Genomic DNA, 27,485 nt, shown 5'->3' with positions numbered 1-27,485 from the left:
GCTGGGCTCCGGGACTTACACTATGTTTATAGCACTGACTGTGCTGTTCTCATTAATGTTCGTAAAGAGTAGTTTCTAAAGTCCTTATGGATGTGTTCCTGGTTAAGAGTTCTCTAGGGGGAGGTTTCTTCCTTAGGAGACTCCAGTGAAAGCCCACCCTATTGTAGCAGTTCATTTCTGGCCAATGTTTATGACTTTCATAGCACTTCAATTGTTTTTTCTTTTTATTATATTTTGTTTTATTTTATTTTATTGTCACCATGATAAGTGTTCTCTTTAATCCCCATCACCTATTTAGCACTTCAATTGTTAAGAGAGGTCAAAAAATCAGAAGTGAGAAGCCTACTGGGCCTCATAACTGCCGTAAGCTCCCAAATGTAAGAAATCTGCTTCAGAGTGGGGTGTTTTATTTCATTTCAACATCATGAAAATTGCCAGATAATGCTGGAACCTCGCCTGCTTTCTTGGCTTAGTTCGTACGTGAGAGAATATCATCTAATTCTTTGTCGTATGCAAAGCAAAGACCCTCATGGAAAAACTCTGTTAGTCCCTTTTTTTAAACCCATTTATATCTGAACTTCCAATTTTGCTTTTGGGGTTTTTGGACGGATTGATTAAGTAACTATTGATGGATAATGACATTGCTTTTCGAATGTATCAGCACAATGCTTCAGTTCTTGGCCTTCTTCAGGTTTGAACACACTTATTGAAATTAAAGCTATTCATCACATTAATGCTCTACTGTCATTTATAGTTAAGAAATAAAATTCTTTCCATGCTTTTTGGAAAAGGCAACAGGGTAAAATAGACACTAGCACTGAGATAAGGCATCAGCCACTGTCACTAAAAAAGGGTCATTTCTTTGATAGTGAGAATGATATACAGATGACTTCAAATTAAAATTTTCACTAAAATATGTCACATTCCATGTTGCTCATTACCACCCCTAGTGGACAGTCCAGTGTAAATACCATTACCATTTTGTCATCATAGTGAGGTTTAGGGGTGAAGTAGAATGTTCATGTTGAAACCTAATGCCCAATGTGATGGTATTGGGAGGTGGGGCCTTTTGGGAGGTGATTAGGTCATGACGGTGAAACCCGAATGAATGGGATTAGTGCCCTTACGAAAGAGACCCCAGAGAGCTTTCTCACCCCTTCTGCCATATGAAGACATGTCAAGAAAGAAAAAAACAAAACAAAACCCACAAGTCCATGAAGCAGGAAGCAGTACTTCATCAAACATAGAATCTGCAGGCACCTTGACCTTGGACTTCTCAGTTTCCTGAACTGTGAGAAAGCAATTTGTTGTTTATAAGCCGCCCAGTGTATGGTGTTTGGGGTACAGCAACCCTAACCGACCAAGGTAAATGTTAAACTAGGAATTTCTATCAACTCTCTATTGTATCATCTCATGCCGCCCACTACTTTTTCCAATCATAATAGTCTTCTGACAGTTTTAGAACATGCCAGTCTATCTTTTGACTCAATACGTTTTTACTTGCTGCTCTCTGGGTGTGGAATTCTCTTCCTCCTCCTTTTAACCTAGGTTGCTCCTCCTCTTTCTTAAATCTCACTTTGAACATCACCCCTCAGAGAGCCCTTTGCTGACGGTCCTATTGAAAGTACCCCCGATTTTATTTTATTGTCTGTCACATAAGACTTGTATATTTTTTCCTTTAAAATACTCATCACAAGCTTTATTGGGTCTGCACTACAATTTTTGGCTCTCCTACTAGAAGGTAAGTTCCACAAGAAAAGAGTCCTTGGGACTCTGGTTCACTGCTGTATTCCCAGTGCCTGCCATTTGAAAGAAACTCGACAAATACATACATAATAAATAAACACATTTCCAACCTCACCCACTGTCTGAGTGTCTGGAGACAGTTGGCACTCTGTCAGTCATTTTCCTCAGGAAGAACGAACTTATGGGAAAAGTTCCGGGGAAAGACGTAGATTTTACTGAAGAATCCCTAGGAGAAGGGTGCCCGGGTGGCTCAGTCAGTTGAGCATCCATCTCCTGATTTCAGCTCAAGTCATGATCTCAGGGTCATGAGATTGAGCCCCACATTGGGCTCTACACTCAGCAAGGAGTCTCCTTGAGGATTCTCTCTCTCCCTCTCCCTCTGCCCCTCCCCCCACTCTCTCTTTCTCTAAAAAAGAATTCATAGGAGAGACAGAAAAAGTCTTTATTTCCTTCTCCACAGTCCCTTCACTCCTGCTTAGCTGGGCAGTACTGTCTCTTCCCTTTCCTGAGTCCCTCCACTGTCTTCCCAAGGATTTCAGCTCTGTGCCCAAATCTGTATACAAATAAGCAAAGGTCTTAACTATCACAAGGCCCACCCTCTGAAGGAAATGTAATGACTAGCTATTATTAGTCAGGCATGCTCCCAGGGAGTCCACCAACGAGTACTCCCCCGGAGAGGTGTTTTGATATATGGAATTTTCTCCATTTTTGTTACATCTCTAAATGTTGCGTTTCTTGGTTCCTTGTTGGTTTTGTTTGTTTGTTTTGGATCTGGAAAATGTCAGCCCGAGAGCCAGGGCTCTGATGAGAGTCAGACTTAGTATATGTAAAAACATTAATTCTTTTAAAGATTTACTGGACAAATACTGTACGTTACGCAGTGTGCTGGTTACTGAGCATGAAACGGCGGTCCCTGCCCACGAGCAGCCTACAAGGCCCGTTGTAAATGGTAGAACACGACAGTTTCACCACTTTGATATAAATCTTTGCTATAAGATTTGCATGTTTGGGGGCGCCTGGGTGGCACAGCGGTTAAGCGTCTGCCTTTGGCTCAGGGCGTGATCCCGGCGTTCTGGGATCGAGCCCCACATCAGTCTCCTCCGCTAGGAGCCTGCTTCTTCCTCTCCCACTCCCCCTGCTTGTGTTCCCTCTCTCGCTGGCTGTCTCTATCTCTGTCGAATAAATAAATAAAATCTTTAAAAAAAAAAAAAAGATTTGCATGTTTGTGCTGTCGCAATGATCATGACTACTTATGTTATTAGTAGTTCTGAATTCTGAAAAGAGCACTCAAATCATAAATTCCTAATATGTTGGATGTGGTATTTCATAAAGGTTATGGATATGGGATATGATGACATGTTTGTTAAATAAAACCAACCCTCTTTTTCTATAAGTTGGTTTTATTCCAACTCAGAGTGAACATTTTAAAGAAGAAATTGCATGAGTTCTTGTCCAGTTGTTACTCCTCCACTATTACTCAGGAGTCTGATCTTCATTACCCCAGACATAACTCAAGCATGACACAGCTCAGAAACGAGGTCAGGTCCCAGTGCTGGTCACCCTTAGGCGGCCCAGATGCAAGTGTCCTTCCACCAGCTTTTTTGGTGGTGCTCCAGCCTTACAGCTTCCAATTCCACAGGGAGCCTTAAAGAACTGAGCTACCTGGTCCTGCTTATCTGAATACAGCCACAGACTACCAGGAAACACAATATGTAATTTCACTGCAGTGTGATAAAGGCTCTAAGAATGAGCATGAGCGCATGGAATGAATAAGCCACTGGAATCCAAGGCATAACATGGAATTTAAAAAAAAGAAAATAAAAAGAATGTGTATGAGGGGCTATTGCACCATAGGTAGGGGCCCCCATGGTGAATTTGGAACATCAGGGAAGTTCTCTAAACAGAGGTGATATCTGCTTAGTGGCCTAAAGAATGAATAGATGCAAACCAGATGGAAAGAAGGCTGGAAACAGGCAAACATAGGATTTCCATAAAGGCAGAGAGAACGCCACACAAAATGGTGCAGAAATAAGAGAGCGACTTCATTTCATTTCATCATGGGTTTATAGTGGTAGAAAATTATAAAGGAGGCCAAGTAGTGGAACCAAATTTGGTTGACAGGTGTCTTGGGTACCAGGCTAAGGTGTTGTGGAGCCACTTAAGGCTTTCGAACAGGTGAGCAATTAGTCCAATTTAAGTTTTCTCAAAGAATAGTTAGAGAGGAAGACCGGAAGCAGAGAGACCAAGAGTTGGGAGAAGGCTGTGTACGTTGACAATCATCTGGAGCAGGCTGGTGGTAGGTTAAAAAAGGAAAAAGTCGGAAGAGGTGCTTACAAAGCACAGGAGGGAGGGAGAGAGATGTGAATGACTTCTAGAGACAGAGTCAAGACCCCGATGCTGGCCCCACCCGGCCCCTCTGCTTCCCAGCTATGTAACCTCACCCAAGGTCCTTAACCTCTTCAAGCAAGCCTCCATTGGCCCAGCTGTCCCATGGAAATGTACTACCCTATGCACCTCGCAGGGCAGTGGAAGGGCAAAATGCCATTAATGAACAGCCACATAGTGTTTGATCACCCTTTGCTATCACATCTTACGTACTTGTTTTCCTTCATTCTGATGGAGCACTGATACTTAAAAGCTATGTTTAAAAAGTTGGACATTCATTGAAGATCTGGTCCCGGATATTAATTTGTTCAATGGAGAAGAGAGCTGAAAAATAATTGCAAAAAGAATGGAACTCAATGGAAAGATGATACACAAATCCATAGCACTGTAGCACAAAATGGAAATAAAAGGTACCCCATAAAAGGGATAAAGCAAGTATGATTGGAAATCCAAAGGGAGTGATATCATGGGAGCGTACAAGACATCGAGGAAAGAAACATCAGAATGTCTTGGTTTAAAACCCCAGATGTGCCACATGTTGGCTGTGTGATCTGGGGCAAATCACTTAACTTCTCTTTTTCTTCTCAATAAATTGGGGCGACTAATAGCATCTGTCCCGCTTAGAATTTTGTGAGATCTAAATTAAATGTGATAATATGATAAATGATGGCTGGATAAATTTTTGGTAGGCAGAAACTGCAGTGGTAGAAGTCTCCTAAACAGAAACATTAACACGAAATTAAATGCATGGCCTCTGAGACACACTCAGCGGGGATAGTAAAGAAGTATAAACGCCTGGGGCGCCTGGGTGGCGCAGTCGTTAAGCGTCTGCCTTCGGCTCAGGGCGTGATCCTGGCATTCTGGGATCAAGCCCTGAATCAGGCTTCTCCACTGGGAGCCTGCTTCTTCCTCTCCCACTCCCCCTGCTTGTGTTCCCTCTCTCGCTAGCTGTCTCTCTCTCTGTCAAATAAATAAATAAAATCTTTAAAAAAAAAAAAAGAAGCGTAAACCCTGTGTCATTAAAGAAAGTCTTCTAGGTCGAGTGAGGGACGACCACAAGAGTCCTCCACAATCACTCCAAACTCACCAGCTGTGTTCATCACAGAGCTCTGCCCCGGACCTGTAACCAGGCTGGCTCGCTGAGCTGGGAGCATCTTTGAGATGCTTTCATATACATGACACCAGGGAAACATAGTACAGCGCTGGGCACTCAGTGGAGTCTCAAGAAATGGTTTTCAAAGGAACAGAGGATTGCAAAAGCCTAACCCAGGAAACGAATCCTAAAGAGATTGCTTGGGCCAGCGTTACTTCAAGTGTCATGGCAGGTGATTGATTGGCAATGAGTCCTAAGGAAAAAAGAAAAAGTCAGAGCACTGGTAGGACACTTCTTTTCTACAGCACAATACCTGTGCTATTAAAATCAAAATTACTTCTTTCCAGCTGGCAAAAAAAAAAAAAAAAATGACATGATCTTTCCCCCTTTTCCAGTAATGTATTAGTTATGAAGAAGTGTGATGAGGCTTTAGTAACTGCTGCTGGAGAGTAATATAAAATTAAATATTCTTGCAATTTTTCATTCTGTCACCGACCGTAAGTGTAATCAATTTTTTTTTTTCAAAATAGCCAAACTGGCAGGTTATTTGGAAATTTGTTTTTAAAGTGACATACATGATTGTACAAATAAACCCATGCGGCTAAGTTTTAGTAATAGCACCAATCAAAGCTGCTAAAATGGGAAGCATCATTTCTGTCTTGCAAGGAGCAGCACCCAGATTGACTATGAGAGAAAAGAACAAAACGTGAAAACAAAAAAAGCCACATCCTGGCTATTGGGGCCTTATCAGAGAGTGGTTGCACGGTAGGAAGGGGGTGCCACGTAGCCTTGGGATCGAGGCGCAGCTCTGTGGCTTGCTAGGTTTATGACATCAAGCAAATTCATCTCCCCCAATCTCAACTTTCCTTTCCTTTAAGATGCGAACATTAGATGGGTCAAATGTATGTGAAACAGCTAGCATAATCCATGCGATCAATACTTGTTAATTGCTGCTGTCTTTAAAGGTCATAGTATTATTATTAGCATTAGCATTATTATCAGTGCTATTAATTGTGACCTAATTATGCCCCAGGAACTCGATGGCGATGATCTCATTCACTTTACCTGTCCTGAGAGCTGGGCATTCTCATCCTGGGAGAGATGAGTGCATGTTTGCAGGAGGGTGAACGTGGGGTCTCACCGGCGCTGGCCCACTGCCAGGTTTCGTCTTGAGAAAGTAAAAGGAAAGATCCCTCTTTATTCAGCTGCGCTGGCAGCAGTCAGGAATTGGCAGTGTCAGGATTAGATAAACTCTGATCTGGTACCCAGATTAAGGCCATTGATGAAGCCTGACCGATAATTCGGGGGTTTGCACTGATGGAAGCAAAGGATACCAGGAGGGGTGGTGTGTTCTTTGTGCTGCTTTACGAAAGGTGTGCATTTTGTCAGGTAGAATAAATATGCATCAAGTCGTCATCCATCCCCTGGGTTTTCTGCTCATCCCTCTTTCCCACCTTCCGTATCTGCCCCCACGTGGCTGCCATCAAGGTCCCACGGGAGCCAATTATATCCAGCTCTAAGTGACGGAAGTTCCACCTTCCCGAGGCTGGCTGCAGACACGGTGCGCAACCGGCACACTCCCAACCCGGTAAGTGCTCTCGGGATCGGGGTTCACGGGGGCCCCTGAGCGCTATAGCAGTATAGGCTGTCGACAGATGAAGGGCAGAGGCGATGGCAGGGGGAAATGTAGCCTGCTATGCAATCTCCTCATCTTCCAGAGCCATTGCAAGCCCCACACTACTGTCAGAGTTACCGTTTCCAAACCCCGATCTAGTCAGCTGAGCTCTTGCTTGTCAATATCGCGTGGCTCCCTATTGCTCACAGAGTAAAGTCCAATCTGACGGGGTCGTGCCTTGCCAACTGCATTTCCCGTGATGTTAGACATCCACCACATAGTATATCCTCCAGTCACAGCGGATTACAGATCATTCCCGTGCGGGGATTTCAGATGTCTGTGCCTGGCGCATGCTATTCTCTCCGCATGGAGGGTCCTCCCCCTTTTGTCTGGTAACTTCTTACGCTCTCTTTCAGTAAGCTCACTAGTCGTCGCCCCTGAAGAGCCCTCCCCAGCCTGTCTGTTGTTCTTCCCTTGTGAACAACAAAGTAACACTTACTATTTAATTTTAAAATTATTGTACTTTACTTGCTCTTCTTTTCAATTACACTAGGAGTCTCTTATTTAAGATGTATTTTTCGTACAGAGCTCTGATGATAAAAGTAATACAAGATCATTATTAAAAATATAGAAAGGAACATAGCAAGACATATTTACCTGCAACTCCATCCCTCAGATACAGTCAGTGTTAACATTTGAATATGTTTATGCTCACATATGCAAGCGCGTGCACACACACACACACACACACACACACACGGGATCAAAAAGCTCATGTGCAAAGGTCCTGGGGGAAGAGAACGTGTGGCACATTTGAGGGACTGAAAGAAGTTCAAAAGGCTGCAGAATGCAAAGTAAGAAGAAAAGTGGTATGTGAGGTTAGTATAAAGCAATAGCTTTCAAAATCTTCTCACTGTGATCTACGACAGTTATGCGAAACAGTATGCATATTCCTCAAAAAATTAAAAACAGAATTACCATATGATCCAGCATTCGTATATCTGAGTATATATCCAAAACCATTGAAATGAGGATCTCGAAGAGACGTCCGTACTCCCATGCTCCTGGCAGTACAATTGGCAATAGCCAAGGTATGGAAACCACCTACATGTTCATCAGCAGGTAAATGGATAAAGAAAATGTGGTATATATATACCTACAGTGGAATATTATTCAGCCTTTAAAATAAGAAAAAAGGAAATCCTGCCATATGCAACATGGATAAGCATGGAGGACATTAGGCTAAGTGACGTAAATTCACCACAAAGGATAAGTACTGCATCATAACCACTTACGTGAGGTGTCTGAAGTAGTCAAAATCACAGAAGCACAGAGTTGAAATGGGGGGTTGTTCAACAGGCATCAAGTTTCAGTTATGCAAGATGAACGCATTCTAGAGATGCGCTGTGCCTAACATTAACAATAGTGTATTGCCCTGGAAATGTTAGGAGAGTAGATCTCAAGTAAAGTGTTTCTGCCCCCAAAAAGGAGTCAAGAAGAAACTTGTGGAGGTGACGGATATGCTTATTACCTTCATTGTGGTGAGGGTTGCACAGGTGTTTACACATGTTGAAACCCACCAAATTGTATACGTTGAATGTGTGCACTTGTTTGTATGTCAATTACACCTCAATAAAGCTGTTTAAAAAAGAAAACAAATACATTTCTATTGTGACCCAGGAGTATACACATATAACAGAAACAAATGTTTCACAAAATACCCTTCCTATGTGAGATGAACTCTAATATTTTCTATTGTATTCTATCCCACTCTTACTTAAAAGCAGATGCTGGTCACGACCAACTCAATTGATTTCCTGACCCTCCTAATGAGTTGCAGCAATAGTTTGAAAAACTCTACTGTGGAAATAAGCAAGGGACATACTCCAGAGGTATTCGAATGTCATACTAATGAGTTTGGACTTCATCTGGAGAGGAAAGGGAGAATTAAAGGGTTGTGACCATGTAAATATCATGATCAGACTTGGACCTCGGGAAGAACGCCTGTCTGCTCTGGGGTAACGGTGTAGAGAGGGGTAAGGACTGATGCTGGGCGGCAGGTAGGTGGCAGTAGAAGACTCAAGATCTGCACTGGGAATGATGGTGGAGACAGAAATGAAGGAATTCGAGAAATTTCAGGTCACATTACAAGATGTGTGTGTGTGTGTGTGTGTGTGTGTATTCATTCATATATAGGCAACCAAAAGTTAACAAAAACCATGTCAGTCACAGAGAGGGAGGAGTCAAGATTTATTTCCAGGTTTCTTGATTCAGTAGCTGAGAGGATGGTAACAGATTTACTGATATAGGGAAGAATGGGTTTCTGTCTTTGCTTTCAGGTGAGGGGTGATGTTGAACTCAACTGAACATGAGGGACCCGTGAGACATTCAAATGGCGACAATCCGCTGTCTTAGCATATAATTGTTCACAGTAGTCTTTGCAATTGTCTGGGGCCTCAGACTGTGCCCTGAGGTTGGGCGGGGCCACAGGCTGGGCTCTGTTGCTGGGCAAGGTCACTGGAGAGGCTACTTGGATGGGTGTGCCCATCATCTGTACCCTGTATTTGGTTGGGGTTGGAGGCTGTGCTCTGGTCAGAAGGGTCGCTATCTGGGTGCCCCACTGGCTATGCTCTGCAACTGGTCAGGGTTGCTGGCTGGGTTCTCTGCCTGGGCTAGACTGTGCTTAGCAATCAGGCAGGGTTGTAGACGAGGCTCTGCAGCCAGGGGTAAAGAGCAGGGAGGGTACCATATGCTGGTAGTGGAGGCTGCCCCTGGACACTGTTTAGGCTCTCTGGTTAGGTGGGCCCAGTGGCTGTGCTCCACAGTTGGCTGAGGCTGCTGGATTGGCTCCCTGCCCAGGCAGGATCATAGGTGGGCTCTAAGGCTGCCTCAGTGTCATGATCGATCTCCCAGGACTTGCTTCCCTGCGCAGAGGGGCTCCGCACATACCTGTGTTCTCTGGCCAGGCTTCCTGGGCAGGTGTGGCTGGAGGGTGTGTTTAACAGTTGGGTGGGACTGCTGACTTGCTTCCCTATCTGGGCAGGAGTTAGGATGGGCTCCAAAGCTGAGTTCTCTGGCCAGCCTTCCTGGTTGGGGTGGGGGAGTGTGGAGACTATGTTCAGCAGCTGAGGGGGGCTACTGGCTTGCTTCCCTGTCTGGGTGGGGCCATAAAATGGGCTCTACAGCCAATTCAGCCCATTAGCTGGGGACCCAAATGGGGCCGATCTGCCAGCGAAGATCTCTGGCAAGACAGGGCCACAAGCTCAGCTCTGCGAATGGGAAGGGTTGTTAGCTGGTCTCTTTGCTAGGGGGCCACCATCAGCACGGTCCACCAAGCTAAGTGTGCTGGGTGCCATGAGCCTCAGCCACCTTCTCTATCGCTAGCTGATCCCCAATTGTCTAACCCCACTGAGACTCCCAGGGAAACCCCTGAGGTCAAACAAGAGTGGGTCTTCTGGAAAATGTCCCATAACACTGAGGAAGCTGGACATCTACCTAGGGTGCTCTTTTTTCCCCCTGGAGAAACCATAGGCCCAGGGGGGCCCTGTTGGTATAATGTTATGATGGCCTCCGGGAGTGACAACATGGTCAAAGTGAAACCACTCCTCTTGCCCTTCTAATGTGTTTTTTTCTCCGTTTTTGTGGTCCAGGGGGGTGCTTCAGTCTCTCCCTTAGCTTCTGGGATTTTCACAAAGGCATCTTATCTATTGGTAGCTGCTGGCTGGTCTTTCTGTGAGGTGGACTGAAGTTTGGAATGACGCCTTCTATCATCTTGATGATGTCGCTCCCCAGTTTGGCAGTTGCTTACAGAACTTAGCACACTTTTACCATATGTTCCAGCAGTTGTGCTCCTAGGCATTTACTGAAAGGAGATGACAACGTATGTCCATGCAAAAACTTATACACAGATGTTTGTTAACAACTTTACTCATAATTGCCAAAAACTTGGAAGAAATCAAGATGTCCTTCAGTAGGTGAATGGACAAATAAACTGGTACATCCAGACAATAAAATACTATTCAGCCTTTGTAGGGTTGCTTCAGTATTCACAAATCAATGAATGTGATACACCACATTAATAAAAGAAAGGATAAGAACCATATGATCCACACAATAGATGCAGAAAAAGCATTTGACGAAATACAGCATCCATTCTTTTTTTTTTTAAGATTTATTTATTTTATTTGAGAGAGAGAGAGTGAGAGCATGAGCGGAGGGAGGAGCAGAGGGAGAGGGAGAGGGGAAGCAGACTCCCTGCTGAGTGGGGAACCTGACATGGAACTGGATCCCACAACACCAAGATCATGGCCTTGAGCTGAAACCAAGAATTACACGCTTAACCAACTGAGTCACCCTGGCGCCCCTACAGCATCCATTCTTGATAAAAACCCTCAACAAAGCAGGCATAGAAGGAACATACCTCAACATCATTAAAGCTCTATATGAAAGACCCATGGCTGTCCTCAGTGGGGAAAAAGTGAGAGCTTTTCCTCTACTGTCAGAACAAGACAGGGGTGTCCACTCTTACCATTACTATTTAACATAGTTCTGGAAGTTTTGGCCTCAGTAATCAGACCACAAAAAGAAATAAAAGGCATCCAAATCGGCAAGGAAGAAGTCAAACTTTCACTATTTGCACACGTCATGATACTCTATGTAGAAAACCCAAAAGAATATGCCAAAAAGTTGCTAGAACTAATGCATGAATTCAGCAAAGTTGCAGGATATAAAGTCAATGAAGAGAAATCTGTTGCATTCCTCTACACCAATAATGAAGCAATGGAAACAGAAATCAAGGAATTGATCCCATTTACAATTGCACCAAAAACCATAAGATACCTAAGAATAAACCTAACCAAAGAGGTTAAAGATCTGTACTCTGAAAACTATAGAACACTTATGAAAGAAACTGAAGAGGACACACAAAGAAATGGAAAAACGTTCCATCCTCTTGGATTGGAACAACAAACATTGTTAAAATGTCTATACTACCCAAAGCAATTTACACATATAATGAAATCCTTATCAAAATACCACTGGCATTTTTCACAGCACTAGAACAAACAATCCTAAAATGTGTATGGAACCACAAAAGCCCCCGAATAGTCAAAGCAATCCCGATAAAGCAAAAGCTGGAGGCATCACGATTCTGGACTTCAAGCTCTATTACAAAGTGGTAATCATCAGGACAGTATGGTACTGGCACAGAAACAGACACATAGGTCAATGGAACAGAATAGAAAACCCAGAAACGGACCCATATGGGCAACTAATCTTCGACAAAGCAGGAAAGAGTATCCAATGGAAAATCTCTTCAACAAACGGTGTTGGGAAAACTGGACAGCCACATGCAGAAGAATGAAAGTGGACCGTTTCTTACACCAGACACAAAATAAGTTAAAAATGGATGAAAGACCTAAACATGAGACAGGAAACCATCAAAATCCTACAGGAGAACAGAGGCAGCAATCTCCTTGACCTCGGCTGTAGCAATTTCTTACTATACAGTTTGCTGGAGGCAAGGGAAACAAAAGCAAAAATGAACTATTGGGACTTCATCAAGATAAAAAGCTTCTGCACACTGAAGGAAACAATTAAGAGAACTAAAGGCACCCTAGAAATGGGAGAAGATATTTGCAAATGATATATCTGATAAAGGGCTAGTATCCAAAATCTATAAAGAACTTATTGAACTTAACACCTGAAAAACAAATAATCCAGTTAAGAAATAGACAGAAGACATGAACAGACATTTCTGCAAAGAAGACATCCAGATGGCCCACGGACACATGAGAAAGTGCTCGTCACTCATCATCAGGGACATAGAAATCAAAACCATGATGAGATACCACCTCACACCTGTCAGAATGGCTAAAATTAACACAGGAGACAATAGATGCTGTCGAGGATGCAGAGAAAGGGGAACCCTCTTGTGCTGTTGGTAGGTGCAGCCACTCTGGAGAACAGTATGGAGGTTCCTCAAAAAAAAGAGCCACCCATGGGGCGCCTGGGTGGCACAGCGGTTAAGCGTCTGCCTTCGGCTCAGGGCGTGATCCCAGCGTTCTGGGATCGAGCCCCACATCAGGCTCTTCCGCTGTGAGCCTGCTTCTTCCTCTCCCACTCCCCCTGCTTGTGTTCCCTCTCTCGCTGGCTGTCTCTATCTCTGTCGAATAAATAAATAAATAAAATCTTAAAAAAAAAAAAAAAAGAGCCACCCTATGATCCAGCAATTGCACTACTAGGTATTTACCCAAAGGATACAAAAATACAGATCCAAAGGGGTACATGTACCCCCATGTTTATAGCAACATTATCAACAATAGCTGAACTATGGAAAGAGCCCAAATGTCCATTGACTGATGAAGGGATAGAGAAGATGTGCTTTATATATACACAATGGAATACTACTCTGCTGTCAAAAGGAATGAAATCTTGCCATTTGCCACAATGTGGATGGAGCTAGAGTGTATTATGCTAAGCGAAATAAGTCAGTCTAGAGAGAGAAAAATACCATTCGATTTCACTCATACATAGAACTTGAGAAACAAAATGGATGAACATTGGGGAGGGGGGAAAGAGAGAGAGAGGAAAACAAATCATGAGAGACTCTTAACGATGGAGAACAACTGAGGGTTGATGGAGGGAGGTGGGTGGGGGAGGGGATAGGTGTGTGATGGGGATTAAAGAGGGTGCTTGTGATAAATGACGTACCACTGAACTCTACTCTTGAAACCAATACTGAACTGTATGTCAACTAATTAGAATTTAAATTTAAAAAAAATACTATTCAGCCCTAACAAGAAATGAGCTATCAAGCCATGAAAAGACATGGAACAACCTTAAACCCATATTACTAAGTGAAAGAAGCCAATCTCAAAAGGATACACACTGTATAATTCCAACTATATGACATTCTGGAAAAGGCAACACAATGAAGACAGAAAGAATGAACAGCTGGAGCACTGAGGACTTTTAGGGCAGTGAAACTAGTCTCTATGATACACTGAAGGTGGATGCATTTCATGATCCATTTGCCCGAGCCCACAGAACGCACAGCACCAAGAGTGAACACTAATACAACGTGCCGGCTTTCGGTGACGAAGATGCGTCAGTGCAGGTACGTCACAACGAATGCGCCACTCTGGCTCCAAATGTTGATAGGGAGGTTCCGTGCGTGTATGGGGGGGGGTGGGGGAAGGCGGGAATATATGGGGACTCTGTGTGCTTTCTACTTAGCTTTGCTGTGAACTCCTCTAAATAAAGTTGACTTAAAATTTTTTAAATTGGGCAGAATGTATAAAAAAGTGGTTGGCAGAGAAATAGGAGTCCTGGTGTGAAGTCAGAAGAGAGGCCAGATGGTGCCCAGAGAGGCACCTGCATGGCTCAGTCAGTTGAGTGTCCAACTCCTGGTTCCGGCTCAGGTCATGGTCTCAGGGTCCTGAGATCCAGCCCCTCGTTGAGCTCTGCACTCAGCAGGGAGTCTGTTGGAGATTCTCTCTCTGCCCCTCCCCCCGATCGCGTGCTCTCTTTCTCTAAAATAAATAATACATCTTTATTAAAAAAAGAGAGAGACCAGAGACAAGAGTATATTCAAGAGTGGGGAGAGGAACCTGAAGCCGTCGCCTGAGCTGACTAGCGGAAACGTCTTTTTACAAAGGTCCACGGGAAGGGGTCTGCCGGTGCCCTGGAGGTCTCCAAAGAACAAAGGCCACAATGCTAAAACCTGAGAGTTGCTTAATACTGGTTTCTGGATGTATTGTGCAGCCCACTCCGATCTCTCATCAGCGTTCAGGAACCACAGCAACATACACACTATAGGCCCAGCATTATCAAAAAGGATACTTACATGCATTATCTCATTTAAATCTGACAACAGTCCTGTGAGGAAGGCAGGGTAGGCTGCTAGCCAGGATGTTAGCCCAGGCAAAAAATCAGATGACTGTGACAGATAAAATAAGCTAAATGGATGAGACTCGGATATAATCAATTGAGGGGCATTTCCTTTCATGCAAATTCAAGTATGTACAGCTAGGCTGAAGGCGGCTTCTAAAAAAAAGGCTGGATACCTTCTGCTGAATCGTGAGAAATCTCTAGCCTTGTGGGCAAAGCCATACACGGGCCTTCTGCTTTAACATGGGCTCCCCAGAGGACAGAACCTCAGACACAAGCTAACGGGCTGCTGCATGTCACGGGAGTGTAGTCCCGGGGTAGCAGGACGTGGCCAAGGGAGAACAAGGCAGGAAAAGAGAAAAATCAGATATGAGTGGGCATTACCAAGGCAGTCATTGCTTATTATAACAAGCGTCGCTTACTTGCTTCTGTGAGACTATCTTCTAAGAGAGTACATTCTAAGTGTGTCTCAAGACGATCTGGCAGGTGGGAAGAAGGAAGGAGACTCTATCTGCCAAACTTCTGTCTCCCATTGTTCAATGCGTACACAGGTGCCAAGCAGATGTAAGTGCTTGACATCTTCTCGGTATCTCTTGGGCAGGAGGTGAGGCACGGGAAGTGTTACCTTAAGTGATGTGCTGTCTGCTTGTGCCGACATTGAAGTTGGTGACTATGGTAGCATCTGGGCAAGAACCAGCCAATTTGGTCCTTGCAACTGGGACAAAACAAGCCACCAACATCCCCAAAGACAGGGAACTAAAAGAACCCAGCACTGAAAAAGTGTTCGCTAGACAACAGCAATGGAAGGCTCCAAGAACGGCCGTGCCTGGACTCCATATATAATTTAACAATTCTAGGTTAGAATACACAGGCGAGAACATGGGTGAATGAGAGTGTATGGTCTCCTCGTCTAATGAGATACCTCACCGTCACCCTACCTCAGCCACCGCACCTACACCAAAAGCAACAACCACACCAACCACTCTCACCACCCTTCATATTCTTGCATAAGTAATAAGACATTACATTATACTGTGCTGCTGGCACATAATTACAATGACATGTATGATGGTTTATATTAGTTTTCTATTGCTGCATCACAAATTAACACGGACTTCCTGGCTTAAAACCATATATAAATAAATGATTATCTGGGCCCTCTGCTCAGAAGATTGCACGCTTCACATGTCAGCCCGGCAAGACTCTTATCTGGAGATTCATTCGTGTTCTTAGAAGAATCCAGTTTTTGTAGGACTGAGACTCACGTTTCCTTGCTGGATGTTGGCAGGGGTTACTCTCACCAGCTAGAGGCTACTTACAGTTCTTTGTTCTTTGTTCTTTGAATTTCCTCATTCCCTTAACTTTTTTTGTTTTGTTTTGTTTTGTTTTTCCCTTAACTGTTTAGTGTCAGACCGATTACTGGAAGAAGTATATATACCAAGGAGAGGGAAAAACTGTAGCAGTTTCTAGCCAGCCCTGAAATGCAATTTGCTTTTTTATTTGTATATAACACGATGAAATATGTACAGAATTGATCTTTCACCCATGATGTGTGTCCATCTGTCATTTCTAAGGAAGTCAGGCCCTCCCCCCTATGTATCCGTAGAAGGAGACAGTGTAGGCCCATGGGGACTTAAGACTGTTGGCTGTAGCTTCCATTGTACCTTTGTACAGTATGGACTTCTAGAGTATTCATGTTTCCTTCGTGAATTTTCTGCAAAGGTTCCAGGTATTGATTAGTTTCGGATCTCTTGGATGCATACACCTTGAAATCAATTGTTATTTTTCATGAATTTAGCATAATGATGACATTCAACTGATCTTTTCCCTTCTGTCCTCAACTTAGAGCTGTCAGCTAAAGTCTCAGGGAGGTGGGGGTAGTACTCAAGAGCAAAACAAGTTTAAACTCAGACGGGTGGTAATGAGCAAAACCTGACTAATTTGAGGTCACAATTCTTCATGACCAGAAGCGACCCCGGATGCCATCTTCTCACAGTTGACCTTAGGAGAGAACTTCCTTTACCTTACTGCCCAAATGTTTAAAATATACCGCTTCCTTCCATGCTTCTTCAGTGAACTAAAACTTGGACTGGATATTATCATAATTGGGCTATATTCATTTTTAACATTACTGGCGGCTTAGAATTCATCACTGTTTTCTTTCCCCAAATGTAAAACTTGACTAGTAAAGCTAACTGTGGTTTGCTTCTGATCTAATTAAAAATAAAGTAATTCCAAGGACACATTTTTATGAAATCAAATGCATAAACTTATTGAAAAGTACTTTAATTGTAATAACAGTTTGTGAGAACATTATTTTCATTTAATGAACATGAACAACAACATTTTCTCAAAGAATCCTGGAGCCGTATGGTAACGAATCATTTGTAGCAAGATGCAAGAGTTAGAAATAAATTGTTGTTGGGATGAGTAGGCTACAGAGAAGTATTTCATAGAAACTACCATACATTCTGACACTTAGAGAAATGAAATTTATAATATGGTGTACATTATGTCTATCAAGCTATATCATCATGAATGATATCATTCCAGATGATAGCTGTGGAACATTGCAGATTGTCAGTGACGAGATGATTTTCAGACATGTTTGAACACATTAACAAAGATGAATTAATTAATAATGTTCTTAAAACACATATGCTATCTCTACAAATTTCCTATATGTGTCTTTGATTTTGAGTGCCAAGGTATATAATATCTTATCTATATAATATCTCCAAGTAGTCTCTCAGGTTAGACAGACAGCTGACTTGTTTTAAAGGGTATAATGAGAAAATGAACCATTTTAACCTTCTACTCAACATTAATCCTTTTGCTTTTGTACCTTGAAGATGGCATTAGCGTGACCCTCATAAAAAACTCCTTCAAGTAGACTGCAAACGTTAGAGAGATCCACGTATGTCCATTTGAATCTTAAAAACTCGCAAATTAACTGCACAAAAGAAAGCCTTAAAATATATGTAAGCGGGTTAATGTATAAATCATGTTTTGTTGTTTTGTTCCTTAGCAATCATATTTGACTTTACAGTATCATTTCATCGATCACAAATGATCCTCAGATTTGATCTTTAAGATACCATTGTGAGGTAGGCTAAGCAAACATCAGGAATTCCATTTCACAGATGAGGGAACTGAGAGGCTGAGCAGTTCCACAGAATGCTGAAGGTTCCAGGTGCCAGAGGCAATGATGCAACTCAGTCCTCTGCTTCCCGATTTCTAAGGCAGTGCTCTATTTCCTATTACTATTTAACCGTGATTCAAAGTGAGAACATTGAGCAAGGTGAAAGACTTGAGGCAAATCTCTGACTTTTTTTTTTTTTAAGATTTATTTATTTGAGAGAGAGAGAGAGCACTCCTGTGAGGGGGGAAGGAGGGGCAGAGGGAGAGGGAGAGAGAATCTTAAGCAGACTCCACGGTCAGTACGGAGCCCCACGTGGGGCTCAATCTTACAAGCTGAGCTGAAATCAAGAGTCAGGTGCTTAACCAACTGAGCCTCCCAGGTGCCCCAAATTTCTGACTTCTGAGGGGGTTTAGCAGACATAATGGCATTTAATTTTTGGAGGGGTTGAGGGCCTTCGGATTTGATCCAAATTCTTAATCTCATATTGCTTACCTCTAAAGTATTGGATTTCAGGATGATTTTTGACACATACAAAAAATATTAAGCCTATCAAATATTCAGTAAATGGCAAAAGAAGCATGCTGTAGCTAGATTTACAATAAAATGTATTAAAGATCTGGAAAATAGTAGCTTTCATCAAAGATTAAAGAAATGAGATTCTGGGGTGCCTGGGTGGCTCAGATGGTTAAGTGTCTGCCTTTGGCTTGGGTCATGATCTCCAGGTCCTGGGATCAAGCCCCATGTCAGGCTCCCAGTTCAGCAGGGAGTCTGCTTCTCCCTCTCCCTCTGCCTCTCCCCCTGCTTGTGCCCTTTCTGCCTCTCTCTCTCTCAAATTAATAAATAAAATCTTTAAAAAATTTTTTTTAAAAAGAAATAAGATTATTATTTTTTTTTTTACACTGGGCCATCATGAACATCACTGTCCATTGTCAGTTTATTCTGATGATGGTATTGCTTACTGTGGAAAAATAAACACGTAAAATACATTCACGTTTAACTGGACAGTAATAATAATCACATAAAAAACAGCTGTTGCCACTAAGTAACACACTCTCCCAGAGTGCCACGACAGTTACACAAAGTGCTCTCAATATCAGAATCTTTAGAAAAATAAAGCAAATTCTTTTCTTGACACAAATCCTACATCATATAAATGCCTTTCCAAAAGGTATGTCCAAGAGAAGATATCTGATCTTCAGAGTATGGAATATTGGTTATTTTTAAAGAAATGAGATTCTTTTTTTTTTTTTTAAGATTTTGCTTATTTATTTGACAGAGATAGAGACAGCCAGCGAGAGAGGGAACACAGGCAGGGGGAGTGGGAGAGGAAGAAGCAGGCTCCCAGTGGAGGAGCCTGATGCGGAGCTCGATCCCAGAACGCCGGGATCACGCCCTGAGCCAAAGGCAGACACTTAACAACTGCGCCACCCAGGCGCTCCAAGAAATGAGATTCTTAAACAAAAACGAGAACAGAAAGGAAGATTTAATAACAGTCCTCTCATATAGTCTGAATTAGCATCAAGAAGAAAAAAATCTTTTCCCCCCATTATATCAAAGATAAAATGAGAAGAAGTAAAAGAGAGTTCAAAGAACGATGAACTTTCTGAATGAAGCAGACTTGTCAGGGGAGATTTCTTCACTAGAGATCTTTAACAATAAATTGAAAATTATTTTAAAAAATTTTTACCTGTCTTCTAGGGAATTCCATTATGAAACCCCTCAAGGTAATGAATCTGATTAAATCCAGTCATGCATAGACAGAATCCAAGAAAAATTACCTACTGGGAATATGAGCATTATAAAAATAATCAAGATGCTCTGTGATGGAATTGCTCTAAATTGAGCCAACTCCGCATGGTTGACTTGATCAAGCCCTCATAAGTTGATCACCAAGGAATCAAAGTGGTAGTCAAGATTCAGTAGGAGGGGTGCCTGGGTGGCTCAGTTGGTTAAGTGTCTGCCTTCAGCTCAGGTCGTGGTCCTGCGCATGGAGTCCCTCATCAGGCTCCTTGCTCAGCAGGGAGCCTGCTTCTCCCTCTGCTCCTCCCCTGCTTATGCTCTCTTTCTCTTTCTGACAAATAAATCTTAAAAAAAAAAAAAAAAAAGATTCAGGTAAGAGGGTGAAATAATGAAGTCAGTTATATTATGGTCATTCTAGTCAAGACATTGGACCTAGATATTACAGAAGTAGGATACAACGAGAATCTGAATCAAAATAAAATTAGCATTGGAGGGGAGCCTGTGAACTTTTAAACAATTTGTTTTAAAATGTTCCAAACCTATGGAAATATCATAAGACTAATACAGTGAGCATTCTTATTCCCAGATTCAACAGCTGTTATGTTTGCTGTCTACATTATATGTGTAGGTATGTATTAGATGTATACACATTATGTATTTTATCGATCCATTTCAAAATCAACTGAAAATTTATTTATTATTCTTAAGCCCTAAATATTTCAGCACACACATATCCTAAAAGTAAGGACATTCTCTTATGTGGTTACATAATATCTTATCACCTATAAAAATTAACACTAATTCCCTAATATCATTTAATGCCTATTCTATATTCTGATCTCTCCATTTGTTCTCCAAATGTTCTCTTTTCCTTTTAACTTTTTTATTTTGAAATAATTTTAGACACAGAATACTTGCAAAAGTGTATAGGGAGTTCCCATATACCCTTCACCCAGGTTCTCTTAATGTTAACACCTTGTACAATCATAGTACATGTATAGAAACCAGAAAATTAACATCAGTACGATACTCTACTGACTACATGAGAACTTAACCGGCAATGAAGAAATTTAAGAAAATCATCACAACAACATTGTGATATATATCCTTTCACAGATAAACGAACTGACCAGAAAAAGCTTAAATTTCTCTCCCAAGGTCAGAGAGACAGTAAATGGAGAGACTTATGAGATTATCTGGCTCTAAAGTTCTCTCACTTTTCATTACATGGCCTTGTTTTTCCACTAGTGTCTACTATAAAATGGGGCCAAATATTTGAAAGACAAAAAATGATGTCTTAAATACTTTATCATGTATAGCTTATTATAAATTAGAACTAGAAGTTCCAGATGAGGGGCGCCTGGGTGGCACAGCGGTTAAGCGTCTGCCTTCGGCTCAGGGCGTGATCCCGGCGTTCTGGGATCGAGCCCCACATCAGGCTCCTGCACTGGGAGCCTGCTTCTTCCTCTCCCACTCCCCCTGCTTGTGTTCCCTCTCTCGCTGGCTGTCTGTCTGTCAAATAAAAAAAAAAAATCTTTAAAAAAAAAAAAAACTTCTCTATTCAGGCTAAGAGCCACAATTATTTGAGATCTTTTTACCTAACCTCTCCTTTCATCTCTAGCACTGACATCTGGCTTTCTCTTCAGAAATCTTTGATCCCTCCCCCACATAAATGGAAGGGAGAAAAAAGTCACTATTTAAAATCGCAACTGCCTTCTAGAAGGAGAGAATAGATCTTGTTAATGTCTCTAAACTAAGGATGGCCGCGTTGTTCAGCTAGGAACGTTGATAGTTTTTATATGTAAAGGTAGGTCGAGAACTAGGTTTGGTTTTAGAATTGAGACAGAACAATTGCCTAGCTCCACAAAGATAAAAACTAAGAGGTAAGAGATTGTCAAGTGAGTAAGTTGATGAGAGGTCAGGGTACCACATGAACTAGTGTGATCTGTGAGAAATACTCATGTGACTGCATGTCCAAAAGGTCATTTAATAATATTAACTTCTAATATGAAATACCAAGCTCTTTGCCATTTGATCGATGTAGTGTTTTATTCATTACGTGCCAATGGTCATTAATTGTTCAGGCACAGCAGCCCTCTGTTAGTGGTTGCTTTGAAAGGGGTGAGCAAAGAGAATAGCTTAGAGTGTGTTTTTTAGGCAATTCCCGTTTGGAGATGAAGGCTGAAAGACTCAGAGCAGAGAACAAGAAACAGGGGCATCTGGGTGGCTCAGTCGGTTAAGCACCCGACTCTTGGTTTCGGCTCAGGTCATGATCTCAGGGTGGTGAGATAGAGCCCAGCATAGGGTTCCGTGCTCAGTGGGGAGTCTGTTTCTCTCTCTCTCTCTCTCAAATGAATAAATAAATCTTTAAAAATAACACAAAGAAATTGGTAGAAGCTGGGGATCGCAGTAAAATTACAGGTTTCCCCCACTATCCGAAAGTAGAAACTTCCCATGAAAACTGGCATAAAGTGAAGAAGTAATTACCGTTCATTTATATGGAAAACACTTTTAGCGTTCCCAGACCCCAAAAATCACCTCTCAGGATTTTCTGACACCTTAGGACACATCTTGCTCCCGGGTACACACAACAAACCGGGATAAAGCACAGAGGCTCACAGACGAGTTCAAAGGCACGCTGGCTTGGTGCTGAGATGCCCGGTGTGCTTTGTGGGGGAGGAGCTGGGCGGCGCCGCTCTCGCGGCTTGGGGTGCGAGCTGCCTCTTAAATGTTGGCTACAAAACAAATGCTCGATGCTATTCTCGCTGCTCGCCTTTTTAAAAATAAAAGTAAAAATCCTCTTCAGAGTTCTTTCAGTTAAGAAAAACCGGTACTAATGGAGGTCTACCATAAAAGCCAAGTGGTATAACTTGGACTTTTGAAAAGGGGGGATATCTGTATCCTGAAGTTTTATAACCAGCTACAGAACTTGCTGAAAAACTCTGTTGGGACGTCGATCTCACCAAAGCAACAGCAGCCATCTGACTTACACAAATAAATGGGTATGTTTTCCTTTAGGCCACTTGATGAGAGCGGGTAATGACGAGAGAATAGCAACACCATTTGGGAATATATACATTAATTGTCCACTAGGTTTGCTCGCCAAGAAATCGACTGTTGCCTACAATCTCCACAGTAAATATGAATCAGACACTGCCTCAAAAGATTAAGAAAGTAGTAATACATAGCTGAAATCATGACTATGAAATCCACGGATACCAGGGATCCACCATGTAATTTTTTTTCATTTTTCGTTATCAATAAACTTTATCGATAGAGCAGTTTCCAATTCACAACAATTGAGCATTGTCAGCATCCCCCACCAGAGTGGGACATTTGTTACAGTCGATGAACGTATACTGACACATCATTATCACTCAATACCCACAGCTTACATAAAGATTCGCTTTGGGTGTTTTACATTCTATGGGTTTGAATAAATGTATGGTGACATGTATCCTATGTTATAGTGTCATAAAACTAGTTTCTTTTTTTTCCTTTTTTTAAGTGGAGCACAATGCGGGCCTTGAACTCACAACCCTGAGAGCAAGGCCTGAGTTGAGATCAAGAGTTGGATGCTTAACCCACTGAGCCACTCAGGTGTCCCCAGAGTAGTTTCTTAACAATCAGCAAAACGTCTTCCTTAAATGTTTGGTAGAATTCACCAGGAATCCCATCTAGGCCTAATGCTTTCTCTTTTGGAATGTTATTAACTACTGATCCAATTTATTTAGAAGATATACGCCTATTCAGAGTCTCTATTTCTTCTGCTGTTTTTAGCAAAAGGTGTCTTTCAAGAAGTTTGTCCATTCCATCTAGGTTATCAAATTTCTTGACAAAGTGCTGTTCACAAAACTCTTATATTCTTTTAATGTCCATGTGATCATTAGTGTTGTCTTGTCTTCTCATATTAGTAACTTCTGTCCTCCTTTCTTAATGACGCTACATGCTTATGAATTCTATTAATGTTTTCAAAGAATCATCTTTTGGTCTTTAATGATTTCCCGTTTTTAATTTCATCAATTTCTGCTCTAATTTTTATTATTTCTTTTCTTCTGCTTACTTTGGATTTAATTTGCTCTTTTTTGTCTCCATCCTATTACTTTTTTTTATAATAATTTTTTATTATGTTAGTCACCATACAGTACATCCCAAGTTTTTGATGTAAAGCTCCATGATTCATTACTTGTGTAGAACAGCATCCTATTACTTTTAATCTATACATATATTTAAAGTGGGTTTCTTCAAAGCAGATGCACATATGGGAAGGGGAAAAAAAAAGAGGGGGAGAGAGAAGCAAACCATGAGTCTCTTACTGGTAGAAAACAAACTGAGGGTTGATGGAGGGAGGTGGGCAGGAGGATGGGCTAAATGGGTGATGGGTATTAAAGAGGGCACTTGTTGTGATGAGCACTGGGTGTTGTACGTAAGTGATGAATCACTAAATTCTACTCCTGAAACCAATATTACACTATATGTTAACTAACTAGAATTTAAGTAAAAATTTGGAAAAAAAAAATCTATAGAAAAATTCAGTTTTGATTTAAGAAAAAAAATAAAGTGGGTTTCTTGTAGACAACATATTAGGTGGGTCTTGTTTTTTGATTCATCCTGAAAATCTCTTTTAATTGATGCATTTATACCATTGACATTCTAAGTGAGTATTGATTTTGTTGGACTAATATCTACCATATTAGTTACTGTTATGTATTTGTCTTTCACTCTTTTTCTGTCTTTCATGGTTTTATTTTTATTTTTTTAAAGATTTTATTTATTTATTTGAAAGAAAGAGAGAGCACAAGCAGGGGGAGGGGCAGAAGGAGAAGCAGGCTCCCCAGGACTCTAGGATCATGACCTGAGCCAAAGGCAGACACTTAACCAACTGAGCCACCCAGGCGCCCCATCTTTTGTGGTTTTAATTGAATCTTTTATATACTTGCACTTTCTCTCCATTCTTAGCAAACCCATTGTACTTCTTTTTTTAGTAGTAGCCCTAGACTTTGCAGCACGTATTTACAAGTAATCCAAGTTCACTTTCAAATAACACTATAGCTTTTTACAGGTAGTGCTGGTATTTTATAATGACAAAATAATCCAAATTCTTCCCTCTTATCTCTTATACCATTGCTATCATTCCAGTTACTTATACATAAGCAAACATAGCTGTATATATAAAATACGTATGTATATAAATGCATATATGTATCTCATATATAAAATAAAAGTTTGTTTAAATTCACTTATTCCTTCTCCAATGCTCTTCCTTTACGCAGATCCAAGTTTCTGACCTATATCATTGTCCTTCTCTCTAAACTTCTTTTTTTTTTTTTAATAATGATTTTTTATTATATTATGTCAGTCACCATACAGTACATCCCCGGTTTCCGATGTAAGGCTCGATGATTCATTAGTTGCGTATAACACCCAGTGCACCATGCAATACGTGCCCTCCTTACTACCCATCACCGGCCTATCCCATTCCCCCACCCCCCTCCCCTCTGTAGCCCTCAGTTTGTCTAAACTTCTTTTAACATTTCTTACAAGGCAGGTCTACTGGCGACAAATTGCCTTAATTTTTCTTTGTCTGAGACAGTCTTCGTTTCTCCACTTTTGAAGTATAATTTTGCAGAGTACAGAATTGTAGGTTAAAGTCTTCTCCTAATACTTTAAAATGTCACCCCATTCACTTCTTGCTTGCATGGTTTCTGAGGAGAAAGAGAATGTAATTCTTCTCTTGTTTCTCTGTCAGTTAAGGTGGGTTTTTCCCCCTAACTTCATTCAGAATTTTTTCTTTATCTTTAATTTTCTGAAATTTGAAAATTATATGCCTAGGTGTAGCTTTTTGGGGTTTTTTGTTTGTTTTTGTTTTTTGGCATTTATCCTGCTTGGTGTTCTCTGTGCCTCCTGGATCTATCTATGGTTTGGTGCCTGACATTAATTTGGAGAAATTCTCAGTCATTGTTTCAAATATTTCTTCTGTTTCTTTCTCTTTTGCCTCCTTCTGATACTCCCAATTACATGTGTGTTACATGTTTTGTAGTTTTCCTACAGTTCTTGGATATTTTGTTCTGTTCTTTCAGTCTTTGTTCTCATTGCTTTTTAGTTTTGGAAGTTTCTACTAAGGTATCTTCAAAATCAAAGATTTTTTTCCTCAGTTGTGTCCAGTCTACCAATAACTCAGTCAAAGGCATCCTTCATTTCTGTTACAGTGTTTTTTGTTTCTAGCATTTCTTTTTGGTTCTTCTTAAAATTTTCATCTCTCTGCTTCATTGCCCATTTTTGCATGCTGTCTACTTTGTCCATTAGACCACTGAGCATATTAGCCATAGTTTTAAATTCATGATCTGATCATTCTTACATTTCTGCCATAGCTGAGTGGGGTTCTAATGCTTGTTGTCTCTATTTGAACTGTGTGTTTTGGTTTTTTAGTATTTCTTGTGTTGTTTTTTTCTTGATAGCAAGACGGGATGTACTTAGCACTTGTCCTAGAGTTTTCTGCTTGTTGGTTTCTGCTCTGGTAAATTGTGATTCTCTATTTTCATTTGTCGATCTCTCTGATTTGAGGGTAGTGCATAGACCTATGCCCTCACTTATCTTATGGATCTAAGAAGAATTGATTTTTTAGTTTGTTCAGTTTTTTAGATCGTTAGGACAGAGTTACAAATTTCAGACATCTTACATGCTGGTCTGAGACCTGAATGCTCCGTATAATGTTCATTTTGCTGTGTCATCACCAGTAATATCTGATCAGTTTTATAAAACATCAACTCATTCAGTATTTACTGTACACCTATGTATTTATAACTATGCTTAATATCATGAGTTCTTTTTTTATAATACTTTTTAAAGAAGATTTTGTTTATTTGTCAGAGAGTGAGAGAGCACAAGCAGGGGGAGCAGCAGGCAGACGGAGATGCAGGACTCAATCCCAGGACCCTGAGATAATGATCTGAGCCTAAGGCAGACGCTTAACCAGCTGAGCCACCTAGGCGTCCCCCATGAGCTTTTTAAAACAAACTTAAGACACCTTTTTGCTAGAAACTAGTTGACATGAGACACGCTGCATGCAGAAAACATTGAGTTTACATTCTCAATAGGTTGGGTCATATGTTGTATAGTTCCAGAGAACCTCACAATACTTTGAACCATTGCACTTGTATATTTTTTATGTGATATTAGAATATTGTCTATTTACTCCACTCAACTGTAAGGGTCTGTGTCTCTCTGTCCAAGACGACATGTAAGGCTGTGTCTGTGTTGTTCTCATCTGTGTTCACAGTGTCAGTGAGTGCATTATTCAGCACATCCTAACAGCTAAGTAAAGTCTTGTTGAATATGAGGGAATGAATGAGAAAGTTTTGTGAACAATAGTGCTACGTGCTGATATAAACAAATATTAGATTATCTATGGCAGGTAGAAAAATAGGACAAAATATAATATGAAGTTTAGCTAGTAAATACTGAAGGAGTTTGAAAAGGTAGAAAAATAGGACAAAATATAATATATTAATTTGAAGGTTAGCTAGTAAAGGAAGGAGTTTGAAAAGGAAGTAATTAATAACGAGGATCACGTAAAGGTTTTTCTTCCTTGTTTCTTTTTATTTTTTAAAAATAGGAAGCACGAAATAAGTTTGAGGTCAAAAGGGAAGAGGTCAAGGAGTGTGGGAAATTAATTTTGCATAAGAAGGTATATTATTCTGTCTTTATTTCCAAACAGACGATAGCTGGTTATCATTATCAAACATCAAGTAACAATCTATGCTAGAAAAAAAAATATAGGTGTTGCCTAAGTTTAAACATAGATGACAGAAAAGTATTCAGAAAACATGGAAATTGAGTAATTGCCTTCCTCATTATAAAATATTTTTCATATA

At 41.1% G+C, this 27,485-nt stretch overlaps 1 pseudogene; it reads right to left on the bottom strand.

Annotated features, from left to right (window-relative positions):
* Positions 1-27,485, bottom strand: part of LOC103672867 — a 95,332-nt pseudogene that overhangs the window by 49,402 nt on the left and 18,445 nt on the right.

This window comes from Ursus maritimus (genome assembly GCF_017311325.1).
Source record: "Ursus maritimus isolate PB19 chromosome X unlocalized genomic scaffold, ASM1731132v1 scaffold_X1, whole genome shotgun sequence".
Lineage (NCBI taxonomy): Eukaryota > Metazoa > Chordata > Mammalia > Carnivora > Ursidae > Ursus > Ursus maritimus.
This window is presented reverse-complemented; position numbering and strand designations above follow the sequence as displayed.